The sequence below is a fragment of the Sus scrofa genome, chromosome 6 (assembly GCF_054392235.1).
Source record: "Sus scrofa isolate SSC_HxYL_T2T_F1_AM1 chromosome 6, Sscrofa_HxYL_maternal_Yorkshire_Landrace_v2.0, whole genome shotgun sequence".
Taxonomy (NCBI): domain Eukaryota; kingdom Metazoa; phylum Chordata; class Mammalia; order Artiodactyla; family Suidae; genus Sus; species Sus scrofa.
Genome location: NC_139388.1, coordinates 167,071,034 through 167,093,869, shown reverse-complemented (window position 1 = coordinate 167,093,869; position 22,836 = coordinate 167,071,034). Strand labels below are relative to the sequence as shown.

At 36.7% G+C, this 22,836-nt stretch overlaps 1 protein-coding gene across 13 annotated transcripts in view; it reads right to left on the bottom strand.

Annotated features, from left to right (window-relative positions):
- The window catches only part of LOC100737108 (AGBL carboxypeptidase 4), a 1,252,169-nt gene that overhangs the window by 550,091 nt on the left and 679,242 nt on the right, over positions 1-22,836 (bottom strand). The window lies entirely within an intron of this gene.

Below are 22,836 nucleotides of genomic sequence, written 5' to 3'. Positions count from 1 at the left end.
TATAGACCCAGAAACATAGGATTATGATATGGAGAGGATGAAGCCCAAATTAATAGAAACAGCTAGAGGTTTTTTTTTTTAATTGTTATTTCCCCAATACAATTTTTTTGCTACTGTACAGCATGGGGGTGACCCAGTTATACATACATGTACACATTCCTTTTTCTCCCATTATCATGCTCTAATATACAGCACAAATGAACCTTTCCACTGAAAAGCTAGAGATGTTTTAATAACAGGTGTGACTATTTTTTTTGAGTTGTTATTATATAATTTCTTTTTTTAAATTTTTTATTTTTTTGTCTTTTGTCCTTTTAGGGCCACACCCATGGCACATGGAGGTTGTCAGGCTAGGGGTCTAATCAGAGCCATAGCTGCTGGCCTACACCAGAGCCACAGCAACGCCAGATCCGAGCTGCATCTGTGATCTACACCACAGCTCACAGCAATGCTGGATCCTTAACCCACTGAGCGAGGCCAGGAATGGAACCTGCAACCTCATGGTTCCTAGTGGGATTAGTTTCTGCTGCGCCATGGATGAGAACTCCATTACATAAATTCTTATAAATTCTTGTCATCTCCTGAAATCTTCAGAAAAATCTGATCCACATACAAAAGTTTTATATTTAGGTTATTTTTTGGGGGGTGTTCACACCCACAACATGTGGAAGTTCCCAGGCCAGGAATCAAATCTGGACCAATGCCATAGCGGTATTAATACCAGATCCTTAACCTGCTGAGCCACCAGGGAACTCCTAAGTTTTAAATATATGTGTGTGTATATGTGGATATGCATGAATATAATACGTGTGTGTATGTGTGCACGTACACATTCAAGTATATCAGGAGAGGAGCTGACCTCATATGCAGGACAAGAAAATGATCCATAAACCAAACTAATTCAGAGAGTCTGAAGTCACCAATAACTCAGAATACCAAAATTCACCCCGACTGACAATAAACTCTGGGAGGGGTTCAGAGGAATATACTGCACTTGAGATGCAAGCTTTCAGCTCATTTCATGTGAATTTCAAACAATAGGACACCAAGGCGGACATCTAATTTGCACAGCCTATTTGGACAGATGACCTTGGCAGGTTATCGCTCTCTCTGCTGCATCTCTTTAGTCCAGTCACAGGGCTCTTGGCTCTCGGCCCTCTACACTGTCACAAAGTTGGGGCAGATGGTCCATTCCACAGCTACTTCTCTGATACTAGATTTTCAGTGTCTATTATTCAGGTACTATCCATTCCTTTTTTAATGCATTCACTCATTTAACAAATATTTATTGACCATCGATTATGTGTTAGCCACTATTCTAGATGCCTAGGATACATCAGTGAATAAAAACACAAGAAAAGCCCTGTCATTCCTTTTTAGGACAGCAGATTTTTAATAACAGGAAGTTTCTGTACACCTTAAACAAAGAATGAAAGCAGAAAGTAGAAAAGCTAGAGACCCTCATACTGAGTGAAGTAAGTCAGAAAGAGAAACAAATACCATATGATATCACTTATATCTGGAATAAAATATATGGCACAAACGAACCTTTCCACAGAAAAGAAACTCATGGACTTGGAGAATAGACTTGTGGTTGTCAAAGGAAAGGGGGAGGGAGTGGGGTGGATGGGGAGCTAGGGGTTAATAGATGCAAACTATTGCCTTTGGAATGGATACGCAATGAGATCCTGCTGTGCAGCACTGGGAACTATGTCTAGTCACTTATGATAGAGTATGAGAATGTGAGAAAATAGAATGTGTACATATATGTGTAACTGGGTCACCATGCTGTACAGTAGAAAAAAAAAACCTGTATTGTGGAAATAAAAATTTTAAAAATCAAAAAATAAAAATAAAAAAGTAGAAAAGCAGATAAGGCAAAGGCAAAAGGTGATGGAGCTCTCTCTGTTCAATGAGAGCACAGTGACTTTTCTGGTGACTGCAAACAAGAACAGAGCAGCTTCTCTAGAGTCACCAAGCCATCAAGGAAATGACTCTGCCAACAGTTTTGCAAGGATGGGGCCCAGTACTGCTGCCAGGGTGCACATAGCTTGCTGGGAGGCCTCATCTCTGCACTGTCATGAGAGGACACCCAGGGTTATTGACAAAAGTGACTGATTTCTTAATAGAATATAGTCAGCAGAGACAGGGGTTATGGTGTAATTAACATAACATGAATTTTTAAATATCCCAGGTGTGGGCTGCTAGCAGGAGATAGGCCAGACACAGAGAAGGAATGAGAGCTCAGGAGCCACTCACTGCACTCTTTACCCTGGAGAATGTGTTAAGCCTCTAAGCCTGAGTCAAGTGGATGTGGAGAAGAGTGCTAGACTATGAGCCCAGAGAAATAAACCTGATTCAACCAAGAACTTACTGTTTGACCTTGAGCGAGTCCCACCCCTTCTCTGGTTAGTTCCCTGAGAAATGAGGGGGTTAGATTTGAATCTTCTTCATATTAAAACAAACAACTCCATCAAAAAATGGGCAGAAGAACTAAACAGACAATTCTCCAAAGAAGACATACGGATGGCCAAAAAACACATGAAAAGATGTTCCACATCACTCATTATTGGAGAAATAAAAATCAAAACCACTATGAGGTACCACCTTATACCAGCCAGAATGGCCACCATCAAAAAGTCTACAAACAATAAGTGCTGGAGAGGGTGTGGAGAAAAAGGAATTCTAATACACTATTGGTGGGAATGTAAATTGGTGCAACCATGGTGCAAAACAGTATGGAGATGCCTTAGAAAACTAAAACTAGAACTACCATTTGATCCAGTAATCCCACTCCTGGGCATCTATCCAGAGAAAACCATGACTTGAAAAGACACATGGACTCCAATATTCATTGCAGCACTACTTTCAATAGCCAAGACATGGAAACAACCTCAATGTCCATTGCCAGAGGAGTGGATCAAGAAGATGTGGTACATATACACAATGGAATATTATTCAGCCATTAAAAGGAATGAAATACCAGCATTTTTAGCAGCATGGATGGACCTGGAAATTACCATGCTAAGTGAAGTCAGTCAGACAATGAGACACCAACATCAAATGCTTTCACTGACATGCGGAACCTGAAAAAAGGACAGAATGAACTTTGCAGAACAGATACTGACTCACAGACTTTGAAAAACTTATGGTTTCCAAAGGAGACAGTTAGGGAGGTAGAGGGATGCACTGGGGTTGTGGGATGGAAATCCTATAAAACTGGATTGTGATGATCATTGTACAACTAAAATGTAATAAATTCACTGAGTAATAAAAAGAGTAAATAAATAAATAAATAAAAGATCTTCTAGACCGAGGTTTTCAAGCATAGAATTATAATTTTTAAACAAAGCCTTTGTTTAAAAAAAAAACTAATATAAAGCCATATAATCTTAAGCAATTAAAAACTGAACTCGTCTAAGAGTTGTAGGGGGTAAGAAGCAGATGCAAGCTCACCTTCTCCCTTTGGCAGAATTACCTTTTGCTTCCTGCGATGTGGCGAAGAGAGTCTTCAGTCACCTTGGCTACATCCTTCCTGCTCTCTGTGAAGACAGTGCCCGTGAGAGCCACTGCCCACAGTGAATCCAGCACTAAAGCCACTGCTCACCTCAACTGACAGGTCATTAGGGATCATCCCTCCATACCTTTCCTATGACTTTTCCCTCAGTCACTGCTGCAGGTCCAGACCTCCTCTGGCATCTGTCCTTATGTCCTCTCCATTCTCACCGGCCCTAATCCAACCAGACCCCACCCTGGCCTCTCTTCTTTCCTCCCAAACTGTTCGCTCTGAACAATGGAGTAATGGTGCTCATCTCATAGGGTAGTTTTATGAATGAAATGAATTAAAGTATGTTAATACTTAGTGCAGAGTTTGGCACATAAATGTTATGTAAGCACTCTTTGTTATTGCTGTTTGGGTTCATCTTGCTGTTAACAGTATTGCATAGGTACCACGGCTTACACTTTGGTGAATCACTAGACTCACTAATCTTGCTTTACCTAACCACAGCCTCGAGTTTTGCCTCACTGGCTTCTTCTCTCCTCATATACTTTCTGTCTTCTTTCTTACTGATTTCTACATTCAGGAAGATGATCCATTCAACATCATGGCTTTTTCCCCTGCGCTGTATCCTAAGCAAACAGAAAAATGCCTGACTGATAGACACTGAATAAATACTTTTTGAATGAATAAAAAGGATTTCAAGTAGTCTTTCTCTCCACTCCACCTCACCTCCCCTTGTCACCACCATCTCTCTTTCTCAATTATACACGTGCACGCTCACGCACATAAACACACACACATACACTCTACCTACAATCTCAAATGTCCACATCACACTCACCAATTGCAACTTTCAAACCAATCTGCCGAAGCATTTACTTTACAGTAATCATTTGAAGTCCCACTTTATAGTCATCACTCCCTTCCTGTGTTTTCCCACCATCCATATTCAACATTATAATTACGCCCTCACAAACACCTCAAATCCCCATGTCCCCATTCATTGTTTTTTTCTCATGTGGAAAAATCCAAACCCAGAGTGAACTCTTCTACCTATTTTATACAGGACCCAAGTAACTGGGGAAAATCATACACCTAGGAAGATGACTGCACTTTTGATTCATGGTATCAGTCCTCGAGCAGCTGTTATTACTGCTCAGCAATTCTACAAGGTTATTCTGGTAAGTAGGTTTCTCATTTTTTTCTCTGGGAAAAAAAAAAAAAAACTACTTTAGACCTTCTACCTCTTGGAAACCATTTGTTCTTTTTCCCTCACCACCATTCTTAGAAGATAATCTCATGTAATGCTTTCTATTTTAGAAACCATGCAACAAGAGCATGTTCATATTCCCACAACCAAAATTAGAAACATGCCTGGTCTTTTCTATAATCCTATTACTGTAGATGAAGGTGTCCTTCTTCCTAACAAAGGCCCTCAGCCTGTCCTCTGGATCCTATCACACTCTCTTTCCCTAGGACTGCACTCTTGGTCATCTCCTGTGTCTCCTACCTCACCCATCCAGCCTTCTCTCTGAATCATTACCATCAGCAAACAGCTGTGACCCCATGATTCCACACTCCATCCACCACAGCTACTGTCCATTGCTCCGCCCCTCTTCTTGATCATAATTCTGCATATGCTTGCTGCCAGCACCTCATATTCTTCAATGACAAGTCAGTTCATTCTACCCTTCCTTTTCATCCTACTTCTGGCCATTTATTTTTATGATTTCTATGTGGTACTCTTCTGTCCAACTTTTAAATACCGAAATCCTCCAGGTCTTAACGTTATACCATCTTATTCTTTTTCTCCTCCACATTTCCTGCTAGGTTTTTCCTATCCAAGTACAGCCAATTAAATACAATTTACAGGCTAACAACTCTCAAATATATGTCACTAGCCCAAATTTCTCCTCTGGACTCCAGCTTTGTATATTCAAAAGACTATATATATCTTCCCTTAGGGTACCTAAAACTTGACGTTTTCAAAATAAACATGCCAACTGCCCTATTCCATCCATATTCCTCAATTTTCAAAATTCCCAGTGCAGTTAATGGCAGTAATAGTCAACCAGTTTCCCAATTTTCAAAATTCCCAGTGCAGTTAATGGCAGTAATAGTCAACCAGTTTCCCAAGCCAGATATCAATCTTGATTCCTCAAACTCCCTTTATTCCAAGATATAATCAATCTTTCAATAATCTAACTACACATGAATAGCTGTGAAATAAAATTCATGTTTTATGGCAAGACAAGAAAAATTGTCTCTACTCTTTGGCCCCGTCTCTCTCCTCTACCACACATTATGTTATCTACTTTACGCTTCAACCAAAACTCCCCTATTGGTAGAAATACTTTCTCAGCCATAAAAAGCAACATTCTCCTATACCAACAAGACAACTACTTAAAACATTTCTTCTTGATCTTGTTAGAGGCCATTAAAATGCTTAGATCTGGACTGTGTAAACTGTCAATGATAGGTCATTTAATGCACAGCCCTTCATCTCAAAAAACTTACATATAACTGTGCTTGACTTCTAATAGGTGGAACAATTTTACAAGTTTTCTGAGATGCTTGTTACAAGGTTATAATCCTCAATTTGGCTCAAATAAAATTTTCCATTTCTTTTTAGATTGATTAATTTTTCATGACACATCTCAATTTCTTTAACTTCTTTCATTTCCACTGCAATAGCCTTCCTACTTATTCCTTCTGTTCTACAATAATTTACTATATTCTATTTTCCAAAGAAGCCAGAATATATTTTTAAAGGAAAAAAGAACATCGGTTTGCCTAAATGTTAGTCCCTCTCCTCCAACCACCTGTCCCACTAAATAAGCCTTCTCTGTCTTCCCTTTACATCTGAAGAAAATCCAAATGCTTTACTGTGGATTTAAAGTCCTAGCTGATTTTAGCCCTGCCTCTCTCTCCAATGTCATTTGCGAATTTTCTCCTTTCAACTCCGCAAATTCTGTGCTATCTTTCCCTCCAGAGGTTTTCAATCATTATCTACCCTCTGCTTGGCATGATTGTAGTGTACTTCACTTCCCTCCTTCTAATCCTTCAAGCTTCAGATTAAATGTCACTTCCTCAGAGAGGCCTCTTTTGCCCATACTGTCTAAGTACGATCCTCATGCTATTTTCTAACAGTAAAATTGTCAAGATTTCACAGTTCGTCACAGTTTAAAATACATGCGTATTTAATTGTTCATTTGTGTTCTGTTCTTCTCTACCATTAGACCACAAGGCCCATAAGGGAAAAAATCATATGCATTTTATTTACTGAAGTATGCTTAATCTCCACCATAAAGTTGAATCTTCAATAAATAGCTGTTAAATAATGTTGAATAAACTCTAAGACTGCAAAGCATATATTTAGAAAGATATTTAACTAAACTGTGAGCTGCTAAGAACAGTGACATGATTTCTCTCTACTTTTTCAGCATTCAGTAGAAGCAAAAAGTAGGTTTTCAGGAAAGTTTTGAAAAAGTGAGATGCAGTCTAACTTTGAGTCTATGTTTCAAAAAATATAATGTACCAATTTTATAATCCTAGCAAGTGCCTAGCGCTGCCTGTGTTCTACCAAGTTAAAGGACTCTGAGAGAGTCAACATGTGTAATGCAGAGGACCTGGGGTTTGAATCAATTCAGACATGCTTGGAATCCCAGCTTTTTCCCTTTAGTAGCTAATACCTCAAGTAATTAGTTAAAGTTCAAAAGTCCTTTTTATGGAATATAATATAGCTATAGAAATAGAGTTATTTTGAAGTTTAAGATAATTAACATGAAATAATAAGCACATATTTGGCCTACAATAAATGTTAGCTCCTCTCTTAGTATGTAAGAACAAATCCTATTTGGGCTACAAGTGCTCTTGGAGATTATTCAGACAACTCTCTTGATTTTATAGATGGGCATTCGTTTAGGGTCACACAAAATATCAGTGTGAAAACTGAAAATGGCATGCGTATTTTCTCTCTGAGTTCTTTTTCTCCCATTAAAAGCAATGATATTGTAAAATAGTCTAAGATATGGTTTTAGGAAAGAAAAAAGTACTATCAATATCACAGTGGGTGTGCTGTAGAGAATAACCTTGAAAACGTGAGGATAAGCAAATTTTGTAAAGGCAGTAGCCATCCCAGAGCTATTATACATTCCAGTTGGGTCAACAGATATACATCAGATACTTACTGAGCTTGGGCTAAAATGAATGAGAATGCAGATGCAAATCCTCACTGAAATTGTTACATTTTTAGGCTAAGCAACAGCACATGTTACTCAACACAGAGTTGATTGTCAATTCTAAGACATAAATTTCCCTTCATTTATCATCTCTGAAATCCAGATACATCTTACAGTCTCTGACAGTCGTGACTCATTGACATTGCCTAAGTACATATATATTTGCTAATGTATCCGTGGCTTGGGAGATGACAATGGACACTTTGAAGAAAGGCCGCATCACCATATTCTAAAAGACCCAGGAGCTGCTACTGTGTGGAAAAATGTGTCTATTCACAACAATGAGTCAAAAAGTATTTCAGGAAAGGTGATCTTGAATGTTTTCAAAATATCTTAACATTTAATTTGCATGTTGTTTTTATTATGCACAAGAGAGACCTATGATAAAAATCTCTATATAAATAAGTTTCAAAGAGGTCTTTCTGGAAGTATAAAATGAGAATTCAATGTAATAAGAAAGCATTGTGTCAGAGTTTAACTGGCAACATTTTTCTTTTTCACTGGTTCATAAATAATGGTGCATCTTAGAGTTGACAGCTTCCTAAATTTGATGAAATGTGATGAAGTCACACCAATAAAATGCTGCAGGCTATGTAACACTTTCTAATAAAAATACTACAATCAAATCAATCTTGTACTGATTAACAAAAATTTATGTTGTGTCTTTATTAAAATACTATTAACTCATTTACTTAACACAATATAGTTAATTATAGTACGGTAGTTAAGAGCAGATATGCTGGAATTCTGCAAAATTCCACCAGCAATTCAATCTTGATTTGACCATTTACCAGTTCTGTGAACTTCGACAGTTTACTTAAATTCTCTGATACTCAGTTTTTGATTTTTTCAAAATGGAAGAAATAATAATATATATCTTTTACAGTTTGTTGTAAGGATTAAATGAAATCATGCAAATAAAGCAAGTAACAGCACATGGCTCCTAGGAATGGCTCAATAAACCAGTACTTTATTATCACCCACCATTATTATTATAGTAATATTGTATTATTCCATCATTACAACAACCATTGAGACTATTGTTATCTCCAGTTTGTAGATAAGTTTGACTATTAGAAATTTCCTATTGGAAAAGGATTACACAGACCATTGATTATTTAGAAAAATTATGTAAATCATACTAGTCAGTTAACTGTCAGATACTCAAACTTAAGTTCTGTGCCACTCAGTAGTTAAGATAAGCTTAGTTGAGATAGAGAAAAAATACATGGAAAATAGTTCATTTGCTTCTTGAGATACTCTAAAATTTATCTTTGAATCAAGCCAGGGCATAAGAGAATGCTATTTTGCTATCTTGTAGGCTTGCTTTTATCAACTCGGCAGAAAACAAAGGACTATAACGGGAGATGTTATAAGACTAAGAGACTTTTCCCTTGCTATTACGGCTATATCTGAGAATGTTGTTTATCACATTATAAACTATATTCTTTAAAGACCAGAGTTGCCGTCATGGCGCACAGAAACGAATCCGACTAGGAACCACGAGGTTGTGGTTTTGATCCCTGGCCTTGCTCAGTAGGTTAAGGATCTGGCATTGCTGTGAGCTGTGGTGTAGATCGCAGACACAGCTCAAATCTGGGGTTGCTGTGGCTGTGGTGTAGGCTGGCAGCTACAGCTTCTATTAGACCCCTAGCCTGGGAACCTCCATATGCCACAGGTGTGGCTCTCAAAAAGACAAAAAGACAAAAAATAAATAAATAAAATAAAAAAATAAAGACCACCTACCCTTTTCACCTCCCCTGGGTCTCAATGTCAATAAAAACTGTTTTTCCTATGAAAGTGAAATGTGTTTTGTAATGGATAATGTGACCCAGGTGTTTGATCTGATATCCTTGCCTTGGTTGCTAGAAAATTCAAAGTCAAGTTTATTACTCAACCTCAACAAATGTGGGTATTAACCTTATTCCTGGCTTTCTCTTTTCCCTCTGTCATTTTGCCAGAAAGGAGTTTGTGAGATGTCTATAAAATGGAAAGAGCCTAGTGAGTGCCTTCTGGCACTGGAAGAAGACCATGTATTTAGGTTATTTTTAGAGTTGCTAGTGATGAAGCTGAAAAGATAAGCATGTCAGCTGGGGCCCTGGAGACAATGATATGCTCTATTTTTATCAATCATTTCAAAGAATTTACAGTAAGTATAATACATAAATCAGTCAACAAACAAAAGATATAAATAAATAACTACTAAACATGTATCTTAATTCTATAGATTTCCTATGGGAAAACATGTGACTGAAACTATCTTGCCCCACTTCTAACCCTGGTTTATGATAAGATTTTTTACAATCATTAGAATGCAGATCAGAAAGGTGAAGGTCAAATGATACTAGATAGAGCAAGATTTCTAAGAAAAAAATGGTATAAATGCATTTTGAAATGGAGATCTTTTGCCAGCATCTGCCTGGATGAATCAATAAAAGTCAAAGTGCACCAAAAAGGAAAGAAAAGAAAAAAATAATAATCTGGGCTTTTAATCATTCACCAGCAGTACATATCCAAAAATTAGCATATCCTAGTGCATTCTGTGAAACACACAGGAAAAGGCCTATTTTGGAGAATTCAGATATCTGAAATATTAGAATATTTATTTGTCCCCTTTCCTATGTAGGCACTTACTATGCATATCACTTAGTTTCATAATAACGCTGAGAACTAGATTTTAATGTCTCCACTTTATAGATGGAGAAATGATACTAAAGATGTTTGAATAATTTTCCCATAGTCATACAGCCAGAAAGTGGTGGAAATGAGATATAAAGCACAGATCATTGGTTTCAAAGTCCACACTTTGGATTCTTTCTATTAAACCAGGCTGCCTCCCAAGGCGAACTAGAGTTGTGTTCATCAAACAGATCAAGTGTAGATAAAACATAATTAGACTGAATCTGCAGACAGTCTAAGCAGATGAGGAATGGTGGCTTCCATATGGAAAAGGAAAGAAGAATATAAAGAGTATAAAAAACTGATAAAAATAAAAATAATAGAGAATATCTCATTGAACCTTTATAGATTACAAATTGCTTTCCTTTTCATTAATTCATGTGTTCCTCACAATTATTCTGTAAAGTCGCATCATCTCCATTCTCAGATGAGGAAATGGGCTCAGAAAGGGTGAATGACTTTCTCAAGGGCCCCAGGATAACTGAGTACAAGTCTGAGCCCAAATCTGTCTTCTTCCAAGTTCCTATCTTTCTCAGCACAACAAGTCAACCATATTTCTTCTCTCATGGTCCAGACAATGTTATTCTGTTGAAGGATGATTTTTTTCTAGACTTATTTTTATTAAAAAAAAAAAAAAGCCTATCATTCCTAGGTACAAAAAAAAAAAAAAAATCAATACCTCTTTTGAGTTTGGCACCATATTTCAACATTTTCAGTGAGGGGGTTAGGGAGGAGGTGTCCCTGCACCAACAAGGAATTATCCACCACCAACAAGGCATCCTAGAATTCAACTCAATTGTGACACTATCTACCTGGAAAAAGAATCAGATTCCACAGGCTGAAGGCTCAGTCCTATAAAACTACACTCCTCTGCCTCAACTTTAGATGTCAACAGGAAGACCAGCTTTCCCCTGTGTTTCTGATCAACTAGCTATAAATCAGAGGTCCCCACAAATCCCTCCACGCATCCAGTTAAGATGCTAGAGCAGGAGTTCCTATTGTGGCTCAGCAGGTTAAGGACCCAACATTGTCTCTATGAGGATGCGGGTTCAATCCCTGGCCTCACTCAGTGGGTTAAGGATACTGTGTTGCCACAAGCAGAGGCGTAGTTCAAAGATCCAGTGTTGCTATGGCTGTGGCATGGGCTTCAGCTGCAGTTCCAATTCAACCATTAGCCTGGGAACTTTCATATGCCACAGGTGCAACCCTAAAAAAATTTTTTTTAAATAAAAAAATATGCTAGAGCAGCTTACAGAACTCAGGGAAACACTTTACTTACTAGATTACCAGTTTATTATTAAAGGATATCATTCAGGAACAGCCAAATGAGGAGATGCATAGGGGAGGGTATGTGGGGAGGGGAGCAGAGCTTCCATGCCCTCTCCAGCTTGCCATTCTCCCCACATCTCCATATTTTCACCAACCCAAAAGCTTTCCAAACTCTGTACTGTTGGTTTTTATGGAGATCTCATTACAGAGGCATGATTGATTATATCCTTGGCCTTTGGCAATTGAATTCAATTGCCTGTCCCTCTCCCCAACCTGGAATTGGGTGAGACGGAAAGTTACAACGCTATAATCACAGGGTGGTTCTCCTAGCAAGCTGCCCCTCATCCACAGGAAATTCTAAGGGCTTTAAGAGCTGTGAGCCAGGAACAATGATCTAAGACATAATGTATATGAGAAATATATTTTGGTTACCTGAATGACACAAAAATATATTTCTTATAAATCACAATATCCCAACCTCATTTTGTAAATATGTATGTTCTCAGGTACTCTTGAGAGCTTTAGGGAGCAGTGATGATAGAGCAGCGCTATCCAATAGAAATGGCTGCTACAAGGGCCTAAAGAGACCCACCTAAGCTTAGCCTAACCCCACAAGTCCAAGAATCCATGGCACATACCCTGTGTTTATCTAAAAATAACTGTGCTGCCAAGGTAGGTCTTGGTTGCACTGTAAAGAACCCAACAAGACTATCACTGTTGGGAATGACCCCATACTCTAGGAGGCAAAGTCAGCCTACTAAAACAATGATATTTAACCACTTGACCAGGCTGCTACTCAAAAAAAGAAAATTGTCAAGGGCCTCAGAGTTCCATAGTGATCTATAGACGTCACAGTGCTGTTAAGTTCATAATCTCTGATCTTCACAACAATCCCATAAATTAAGGCAGACATAGGAGATTATTCCAAATATAAGGGTAAGAAATTGTTACTAAAAACAAGTTCGCTTGCAGATGCACAGTGAGGTTAAACAAACCAAAATGTTGGCATTTGGAGCAGAGAAAGGTTTACTGCAGGGCCAAGCAAGGATAATGGGTGGTTCAGGCTCAAAAAATCCCAACCTATATGATGGTTGAAACAAATTGGACATCCATATGGAAAAAAATAATAAATTTTGATCATATCATATGCAAAAATTAACTTGAAATAATAAATATAAATGTAAAAGCTTAAACTGTAGAGTTTCTTTAAAAATAGGAGAAAAATATTTTACCACAGGCAAAAATTTCTTAGGTTGGTATAGAAAGCATAAAATAAAATAATATGAAAAAGTGGATAAAATGAAAAGTGAATTCTTTTCTCTGAAAGTAACCACTCAGAAAATGAAAAGACAAGCTACATAGAACAAAACATATTCATAAACTATCTATCTGACAAACTGTATCCAGAAAGTATAAGCAACTCAGTCAATACATTATAAGATAAACAATGAAATCAGAAAATGAGCAAAAATCTGAATAGACTTTTAACCAAAGAACATAAACAAATGCACTATAAGCTCATGAAAAATGTTCATCATCATTAGTCATTAGGAAATGAAAATAGAAACTACATTGGATATCACTACATAGTCACTAGAAGGGCTAAAAAAAAATACGAATAATAACAGGTATTGACAAGGATACAGTGTAACTGGAGTTTTCATACATTGCTGGTGGGAATATACAAACGAGACATGCAACTACTTTAGAAAATAGTTTTCCAGATTTTTATAAAGTTAAAAATATACCTACTGCACAATCCACTGATACATTCCTAAGTGGAAATAAAAAGAAATAAAATTGTATGCCTTTAGCTTCCTGTTTTTAAAAAATATTACAAAGTTATAGTCATTAAAAGAGCATGGAACTGAGGAATGATGTTCACAAGATGGTGGAATGTGAAGCCTTGGACCTTCCTTCAACCCACACACACACCGATTCAGCAGCAAGTGAGGGACCCCCCCAAAAAAAAATTAAATACTGGATACCCAGAGGCAGAAGAAGAATGAAATTGAATCCTTCTCTTAACATTATACACAAAAATCAACTCAAAATAGATTAAAGGCTTAAACATAAAACCCAAAACTGTAAAGCTCCTAGAAAAAAAGCAAAAAACAAAAAAACAGGAGAAAGGCCCCTTGACATTAGCCTTGGCAAGGATTTCATGGATATGAACCAAATGCACAGGCAATAAAAATAAATAAGGAAACAAGCAAACAAGTGTAACTATACCAAACTATAAAAGTTTCTGCATGGCAAAGGAAGCAATCAACAGAGTGAAAGGTAACAGAAAGGGAGTATATATTTGCAAACCATGTATCTGATAAGGAGTTCATCTCCAAAATACATAAGGAACTCTTACAACTTAATAGTAAAAAATGAAGAACTAATAACCTAGTTTTTAAAAAGGCTAAGAACTTGAATAGACATATCTCCAAAGAAGACATACAAATAAATGGAAATGGCTGTGAAAAATTCCTCAATGTCACTGATCATCAGGTAAATGCAAATAAAACTCACAATGAGAACACATAATGAAGGACAAATACTCTATTTAAACATGGCATTTAAAATAGTCAACTCTTAGAATCAGAAAGTAAAATGGCTGGAGTTCCCTTTGTGGTGCAGCAGAAACTAATCCCACTAGGAACCATGAGGTTGCAGGTTCCATTCCTGGCCTCGCTCAGTGGGTTAAGGATCCGGCATTGCCATGAGCTATGGTGTAGGTCACAGACGTGGCTTGGATCTGGCATTGCTGTGGTTGTGGCTGTGGCTGTGGCCAGCAGCTACAGCTCTGATTAGACCCCTAGCCTGGAACCTCCATATGCCAAAGGTGTGGCCCTATAAAGACAAAAAAAAAAAAAAAAAAAAAAAAAAGAAATAAAGTAGAATGGTGGTTCCCAGAGGCAGGGGGTAAGGAGGGAACTAGGAGTTTGTAATCAATGGGCATAAAGTCTCAATTATGAAATATGAGTTCTAGAGATGCACCATACATCATCGTCCTTATAGTTAACAGTCCCACATTGTATACTAAAAATGTATTAAAAGAGTAAATCTCGAATTGTCTTCTTAATACAAAAAGATAAAATTTCAAAAAATAGTAAAATAAAATTATACGCCATCACAAAAACTTATATTGAACATTCATAGTAGTTTTATTCATGAACACAACTCAAATTTACATCAACAAATGAGCAGATAAAAATGTTATAATATATCCATAGAATGGAATACTACTAAGCAATTAAAACAAGTGAACTAGTACTGATACCTGCAAAACATAGTACTCAGTGAAGCTGGGCCTGAGAGAATACATACTTTATTATTCCATTTACATTAAACTCTAGGATTGACAAATCTAATCTACAATGGAAGAATGCAGATCAGTTGTTCTTTGGGTGAAGGGATCAGTGAGGGAGGTTGACAGGGAAGAACAGGAGAAATTTTGGAGGTGATGAAAAGATTATGGTGGTGATTCCATGAGTGTATACATTTGTCAAAACTGATTGATATCTGCACTTAAAATGTGTTCAGGTTATCGTACAATAATTACATATTGGTACAATTGATTTTACTTAAAAGGACAACATGCATGTGGAGCTTCTCATCTACTATATGAGAGAGAATCAAATGAGCAATAATGAATGTGTTAAGTGCTATGGTGGGGAAATCCAGATGCAATGGGAGTACCTCATGGAAGCAACTAACCCAAATTAGAGGCTTACAGAGATTCTCAGGGGAAGCTGGGATCTGTAGGAGACATCAGAATTGTCTGTAAAATAGATAAAAACAAGTACAAATGCCCAGAGCAAGAAAGAATGGTATGTTTACCAACAACAACAACTCAGTTTTTAAGAGATATTGACATGATTTGGTGATTGACTGAATTCTGAAAAAATCATGCTCTGGAAATGTTCTGAATTCTTCCCTGAATAAAAAAGTGAGTTGTAGTGGCTTCCTCTGAAATAAGAGACACTGAAGAAGCAACAGTTTATGGGATGATGATAGATAAATCTATTGCTGAATGGGATTGGAAGTATGCAATGCACCAAAGAAGAGATATGAAATTACTATATGGATATATAGGTTTATATGTAAAGTCATAGAAGCAACATGCAGTTTATAATTAACACCAATGAATTAGATAAGCTTTCCTAAAGACTTCAAAAAATGATAAAAGATAAAGACCAAGAAAGTTAAAGATCACCAATATTTAGGAAATCAGCAAAGGGAGACAATCCTAAGGAGGAGCTACCAGGAAAAAAAACCAGTTAGGAGAGACTAGGCTCATGGAATTCAATAAATCAGTACAGTTGGTCAATAGGTCAAATGAAATCAAAAGATAAGGAATGAGAAAATCTATTGGTTTTAGTGACAAGGTCATTGTTGACCAGTGAAGAGTTGAGTGTTGAAAAGTTACTAAAAAATGGAAAAATGAGAATAGGAAATGTAGGAAACTCTTTCAAAGTTTGCCCATGAGGAAAGAGTTCAAGGGAAATTTGTAGTCAAGGGATTAGTGCCCCTTTAAAGTACAGGAGTCTTAGGTATTTTAAATGTTGATGAGAAGGAGCATAGAGATTCTGAAAAGGAAATGATGACATTTTCATCATTTACCATCAAGTCCCATGATAGCTGAACCCCAGGACTCAGAGGAATAGGAAAGTCTTCAGTATCTGGGCAACATTTTTGACTCAAAGTCACTTTATCTCCATAAGTGAAGCCAAGGAGAATCAGAGTGATTGTCAATTGCAGTTATATGACTTGGGAATAGAAGGAATTCTTAAAAAGCAATGAAATTCAGCTCCACTGGAGATATCTATCTTAGAGCCAGAAGACATCAAAGGACTCCATATGACCAAAGCTTTTTATCCTAATGTTATATACTGAGCTAGGCATTATTGTTAGCAGTAAGTAAAATGATCTTATAAATCAATATGAAAAAAAGATGAACATTTTTTAGAAAATGAGGGAAAGATTTGAGTAGGCAATTCATTAAAGAAGGGATAAAAATGCCAAAACATATGAAAAGTTGTTTAGCTTGACTATTATTTAAACACGTGTAAAAGAAAACTCTAAAATGCTATATTCTTCTATCAAATTGGCAACTATTAAAAGTACTCCAGGACACCCCCCCCAAAAAAGTACAATACCCAGTGTGGCAAGGAATTGAGAAATAAGCATTCTTCTACACAGTTCAATCGGACTCAACTAATGATAAAATATTTTCCTAGAGGACAAATTGACAATATGTGACTGTTTATACCCTTTGACCATTGAATTACTCTGCTAAATATTTATCCTATGGAAACAATTATGACTGCACAGAACTTCACATACAAGAATGTCCATTGCTGAGATAGCAGTTTATGTATAAGAGCAAACAAACACTCAGAAACAATGTAAATGATTTAAAAGGATGTATTGCTTTTAAATAAGCTATATGTACATAATGAAATACTTTATTGCTATTAAAACGTTATTTTTTGAAAACTGTAATGACATATAAAATGTTTGTGATACACTGCTATATGAAAAAAAAAACTGTTTTAAAAAAAGCAATAAAAACCCAGAATATCACTATGATCTCAATTTTATAACATGAATAGTACATACACACATATGCATACACACAGCATATGCAGGTATGCAAAGTCAGTAAATGGGTCAAACTCTCGGTCTTGGCAAGTAAGAAAATACTATTTTGGGAGAATTCACCTAAAGCAATCAGCAATGAAACAGACCTCTGCAGACTGACACAGATCAAAAGGGAGGTAGTGAAAATACTGAAGGAATTAAGGCTGAATATCAAGGAATTAAGAGAGGATATGAACAGTAATGCAGATTCCTTTAGAAAGAAACTAGAAAATACAAGGAGGAGCCAAGAAAAACTAGAAAATTCATTTGCAGTGATGCAAACTTGGCTAAAGACAATAAAGAGCAGAATGAACAATGCAGAGGAATGAATTTGTGATGTGGAAGATAGAATAATGGAAATCACCCAATCAGGACAGCAGATACAAAACCTAATGAAAAAACATGAAAGCAATATGAGAGATCTATGGGATAATATGAAGCAGCCAATCTACACATAATAGAAATTCCAGAAGGAGAAGAAAATGAAAAGGGGATTGAAAATATATTTGAAGAAATTATGGCTGAAAACTTTCCAAACCTAAAGAAAACTGATATCAAGATACAGGAATCACAGTGGGCCCCAAACAAGTTGAACCCAAACAGGCCCACACCAAGACATATTGTAATAAAAATGGCAAAAGTTAAAATTAAAGAGAGGATTCTAAAGGCAGCAAGAGAAAAGCAAAGCATTAATTATAAGGGAAACCTCATAAAGCTATCAACTGATTTCTCTAAAGAAACACTGCAGAGCAGAAGGGAGAAGCTAGATATATTTAAAGTGCTGAAAGGAAAAAAATTGCAACCTAGAACACTCTGTCCAGCAAGAATATCATTTAAAATAGAAGAGGAAATAAAGAAATTCTCCAAGAAACAAAAGCTAAAAGAGTACAGCAATACTAAACCCATTCTAAAAGAAACACTGAAGGGCTTCTCTAAAAAAAAAAAAAAAAAAAGAAGAAATAAGATGGAGGAAACCACAATTGGAAAGCAATCACTTAAATAAGCCAGCATACAAATCTAAAAATGAAGATGTTAAAAAAAAAGCACCTTAACATCATACAATGTGGGGAAAGTAAGAAAATATAGATTCCTTTTTTTAAAATTTTAATGGTGTGTTTGAGCCTATATGACTACCAGGCTAAAGCAAGCAGGCACAGAAAGGGGTTAACATACTTAAAAAACAGGGCAACCACAAATCAAAATTGAACATTACATTCACAAAAACTGAAAAGTACTCAAGCATAAAAAAAGTACTCAACCAAAAAAAGCAAAGAAGAAAAGAGAAACATAGAATTAACTGGAAAACAAGGTTTAAAATGGAAATAAATACATATCTATCAATAATCACCTTAAATGTATATGGACTGAATGTGCCAAACAAAAGACACAGAGTGGCGGATTGAAAAAAAAGCAAAAACCTACAATCTGCTGTCTACAAGAGACTGACCTTAGGGCAAAGGACACATATAGATTGAAAGTGAGGGGATGGGAAAAGATATTTCATGCCAATGGACAAAACAGGAAAGCAGGCATTGCAATAATTATATCAAACAAAATCATCGTTAAAATGAAGGCCATAAATAAAGACATAGAAGGACACTATTTAATGGTTAGAGGATCCATTCAAGAAGAGGATATTACAATCATCAATATAAATACCCCTGATATAGGAGCACACGGATACCTACAACAAACACCAACAGACATAAAAGGAGAAATTGATGGGAATACAGTCACAGTAGGAGACTTTAACACCACACTCACATCAACGGACAGATCCTCTAGACAGAAAATCAAGAAGGCAACAGAGATCCTAAAGGACACAATAGAAAAGTTAGGCTTCATTGACATTTTCAGGACATTACATCCAAAAAAAAAAAATCAGAATATACATTCTTCTCAAGTGCACATGGAACATTCTCAAGAATTGATCACATGCTAGGGTACAAAGATAACCTCAACAAATTTAACAGTGTAGAAATTATTTCAAGTATGTTCTCTTGACCACAATGGCGTAAAAGTAGAAATCAACCACAGGAAAAGAAATGAGAAAAAACTGACTACATGGAGAATAAAGAACATGCCACTAAAAAATCCAGGGGTCAATGAGGAAATCAAGACGGAAATTAAAAAATACCTCTAAACAAATGATAATGAAGACACAAAGACTCAAAATCTATGAGATACCTCAAAAGCAGTGCTCAGAGGGAAATTCACAGTAATACAGGCCTTCCTCAAAAAAGAAGAAAAATCTCAAATTGACAACTTAACCTAACACCTACGTGAATTAGAAAAAGAACAACAAACAAAACTTAAAGTCAGCAGAAGGAAGGAAATCATCAAGATCAGAGAGGAAATCAATAAAATAGAGATAAAAAAAACAATAGAAAAAGATCAATCAAGCCAAGAGCTGGTTCTTTGAAAAGGTAAACAAAATTGACAAACCTCTGGTTAGACTCAACAAGAAGAGGTGAGAAAAAACCCAAATAAACGAAATAAGAAATGAAAAAGGAGAAGTCACAACTGATACTACAGAAATACACAAAACCATGAAAAAAGAATAATATGAACAATTATATGCTAACAAATTTTACAACCTAGAAGAAATGGACAACTCTCTAGAGAATTACAACCAGCCAAAACTGAATCAAAGCAAAATAGATCAACTGAACAGACTGATCACTAGAAATGAAATTGAATATGTCATAAAAATACTCCCTACAAATAAAATTCCAGTACCAGATGTCTTCACAGGCAAATTCTACCAAACATACAAAGAGGAACTTAATACCCATCCTCTTTAAACTTTTTCAAAAGGGTGAAGAAGGAACACTCCCAAAGACATTCTATAATGCCACCATCACCCTAATTCCAAAAGCAGACAAAGATATCACCAAAAAAGAAAACTACAGGCCAAAATCTTTGAGGAGTATAGATGCAAAAATTCTCAACAAAATTTTAGCCAACCGAATCCAACAACATATCAAAAAGATCATACACCATGACCAGATGGGATTCATCCCAGGTTCACAAGGATGGTTCAACATACGCAAATCAATCAACCTCATACAGCACCTTAAGAAAGAAAAGTCAAAAACCACATGATATCGCAATAGATACCAAAAAAAGCATTTGATAAAGTATAACATCCATTCATGATAAAAACTCTTATCAAAGTGGGTATAGAGGGAACAGACCTTAACATAATAAAAGACATTTAGGATAAACCCACAGCAAATATTATACTCAATGGAGAAAAGCTGAAAGCCTTCCCACTAAAATCTAGAACAAGACAAAGATGTCCATTCTCACCACTGTTATTAAACATAGTATTGGAAGTCCTGGCCACAGCAATCGGACAAACAAAAGAAATAAAAGGCATCCAAATAGGGAGGGAAGAAGTAAAACTGTCAGTGCATGCAGATGACATGATACTATATATAGAAAACCCTGGAGTTTCTGTCGTCGCTTAGTGGTTAACAAATCCGAGTAGGAATCATGAGGTTGCGGGTTCGATCCCTGGCCTTGCTCAGTGGGTTAAGGATCTGGCGTTGCTGTGAGCTGTGGTGTAGGTTGCAAACGTAGCTCAGATCCCACGTTGCTGGGGCTCTGGTGTAGGCAGGTGGGCTACAGCTCCTATTAGACCCCTAGCCTGGGAACCTCCATGTGCCACGAGAGCAGCCCTAGAAAAGGCAAAAAGACAAAAACAAAAACAAAAACAATAAAAGAAAACTCCAAGGACTCCACCCAAAAAATACTTCAAGTGATCAACAAATTCAGCAAAGTAGCAGGCTGTAAGATTAACATCCAGAAATCAGTTGCATGTCTGTATACTAACAATGAAATATTAGAAAAGGAATACAAAAATACAATACCTTTTAAAATTGCACCCCAAAAAATCAAATGCTTTGGAATAAACCTGACCAAGCAGGTTTATATGCTGAGAACTGTAAAACGTTCATCAAGGAAATTAAGGAAGATGTAAAGAAGTAGAAAGATATTACATGCTCCTGGGTTGGAAAAAATGAATATTGTAAAAACGGCCATACTACACAAAGCAATCTACAGATTCATTGCAATCCCTATCAAATTGCCCATGACAGAACTAGAACAAACAATCCAAAAATTCATATGGAACCACAAAAGACCCAGAATTGCCAAAGCAGTCCTGAGGAACAAACACCAAGCAGGAGGCATAACTCTCCCAGACTTCAGGCAATATTACAAAGTCATGGTGATCAAGACAGTGTGGTACTGGTACCAAAACAGACAGACAGACCAATGGAACAGAATATAGAGAACCCAGAAATAAACTCAGACACCTATGGTCAATTAATCTTCAACAAAGAAGGCAAGAATATAAAATGGGAAAAAGACAGTCTTTTCAGTAAGTATTGCTGGGAAACCTGGACAGCTGCATGCAAAACAATGAAATTAGAACATACCCTCACACCATGCACAAAAATAAACTCAAAATGGCTTAAAGACTTAAATATAAGACAAGACACCATCAAACTGGAAGAGAATGTAGGCAAAACATTTACTGACACCAACCTTCCAAAGGTTTTCTCAGGTCAGTCTCCCAAAGTAACAGAAATTAAAGCAAAAATAAACCGATGGGACCTAATCAAACTGACAAGCTTTGGCACAGCAAAGTAAACCATAAGAAAAACCAAATAGACAATTTACAGATTGGGAGAAAATAATTTCAAATGATGCAACTGACAAGGGCTTAATCTCTAAAATATATAAACAACTTATACAACTCAACAGCAAAAAAGCCAACAACCCAGTGTAAACATGGGCAAAAGACCTGAATAGACATTTCTCCAAAGAAGATATACAGATGGCCAACAAACACATGAAAAAATGCTCCACATCGCTGATTATAAGAGAAATGCAAATCAAAACTACCATGAGATACCACCTCACACCAGTCAGAATGGCCATCATTAATAAATTCACAAATAAAAAGTGCTGGAGGGGCTGTGGAGAAAAGGGAACCCTCCTGCACTGTTGGTGGGAATGTAAACTGGTACAGCCACTATGGAGAACAGTTTGGAGATACCTTAGAAATCTATACATAGACCTTCCATATGACCCTGCAATCCCACTCTTGGGCATCTATCCGGACAAAGCTCTACTTAAAAGAGACACATGCACCCGCATGTTCATTGCAGCACTATTCACAATAGCCAGGACATGGAAACAATCCAAATGTCCATCGACAGAGGATTGGATTCGGAAGATGTGGTATATATACACGATGGAATACTACTCAGCCATAAAAAAGGATGACATCATGCCATTTGCAGCAACATGGATGGAACTAGAGAATCTCATACTGAGTGAAATGAGCCAGAAAGACAAAGACAAATACCATATGATATCACTTATAACTGGAATCTAATATCCAGCACAAATGAACATCTCCTCAGAAGAGAAAATCATGGACTTGGATAGTGGACATGTGGTTGCCAAGGGGGAAGGGGGATGGAGCACAATGTATTG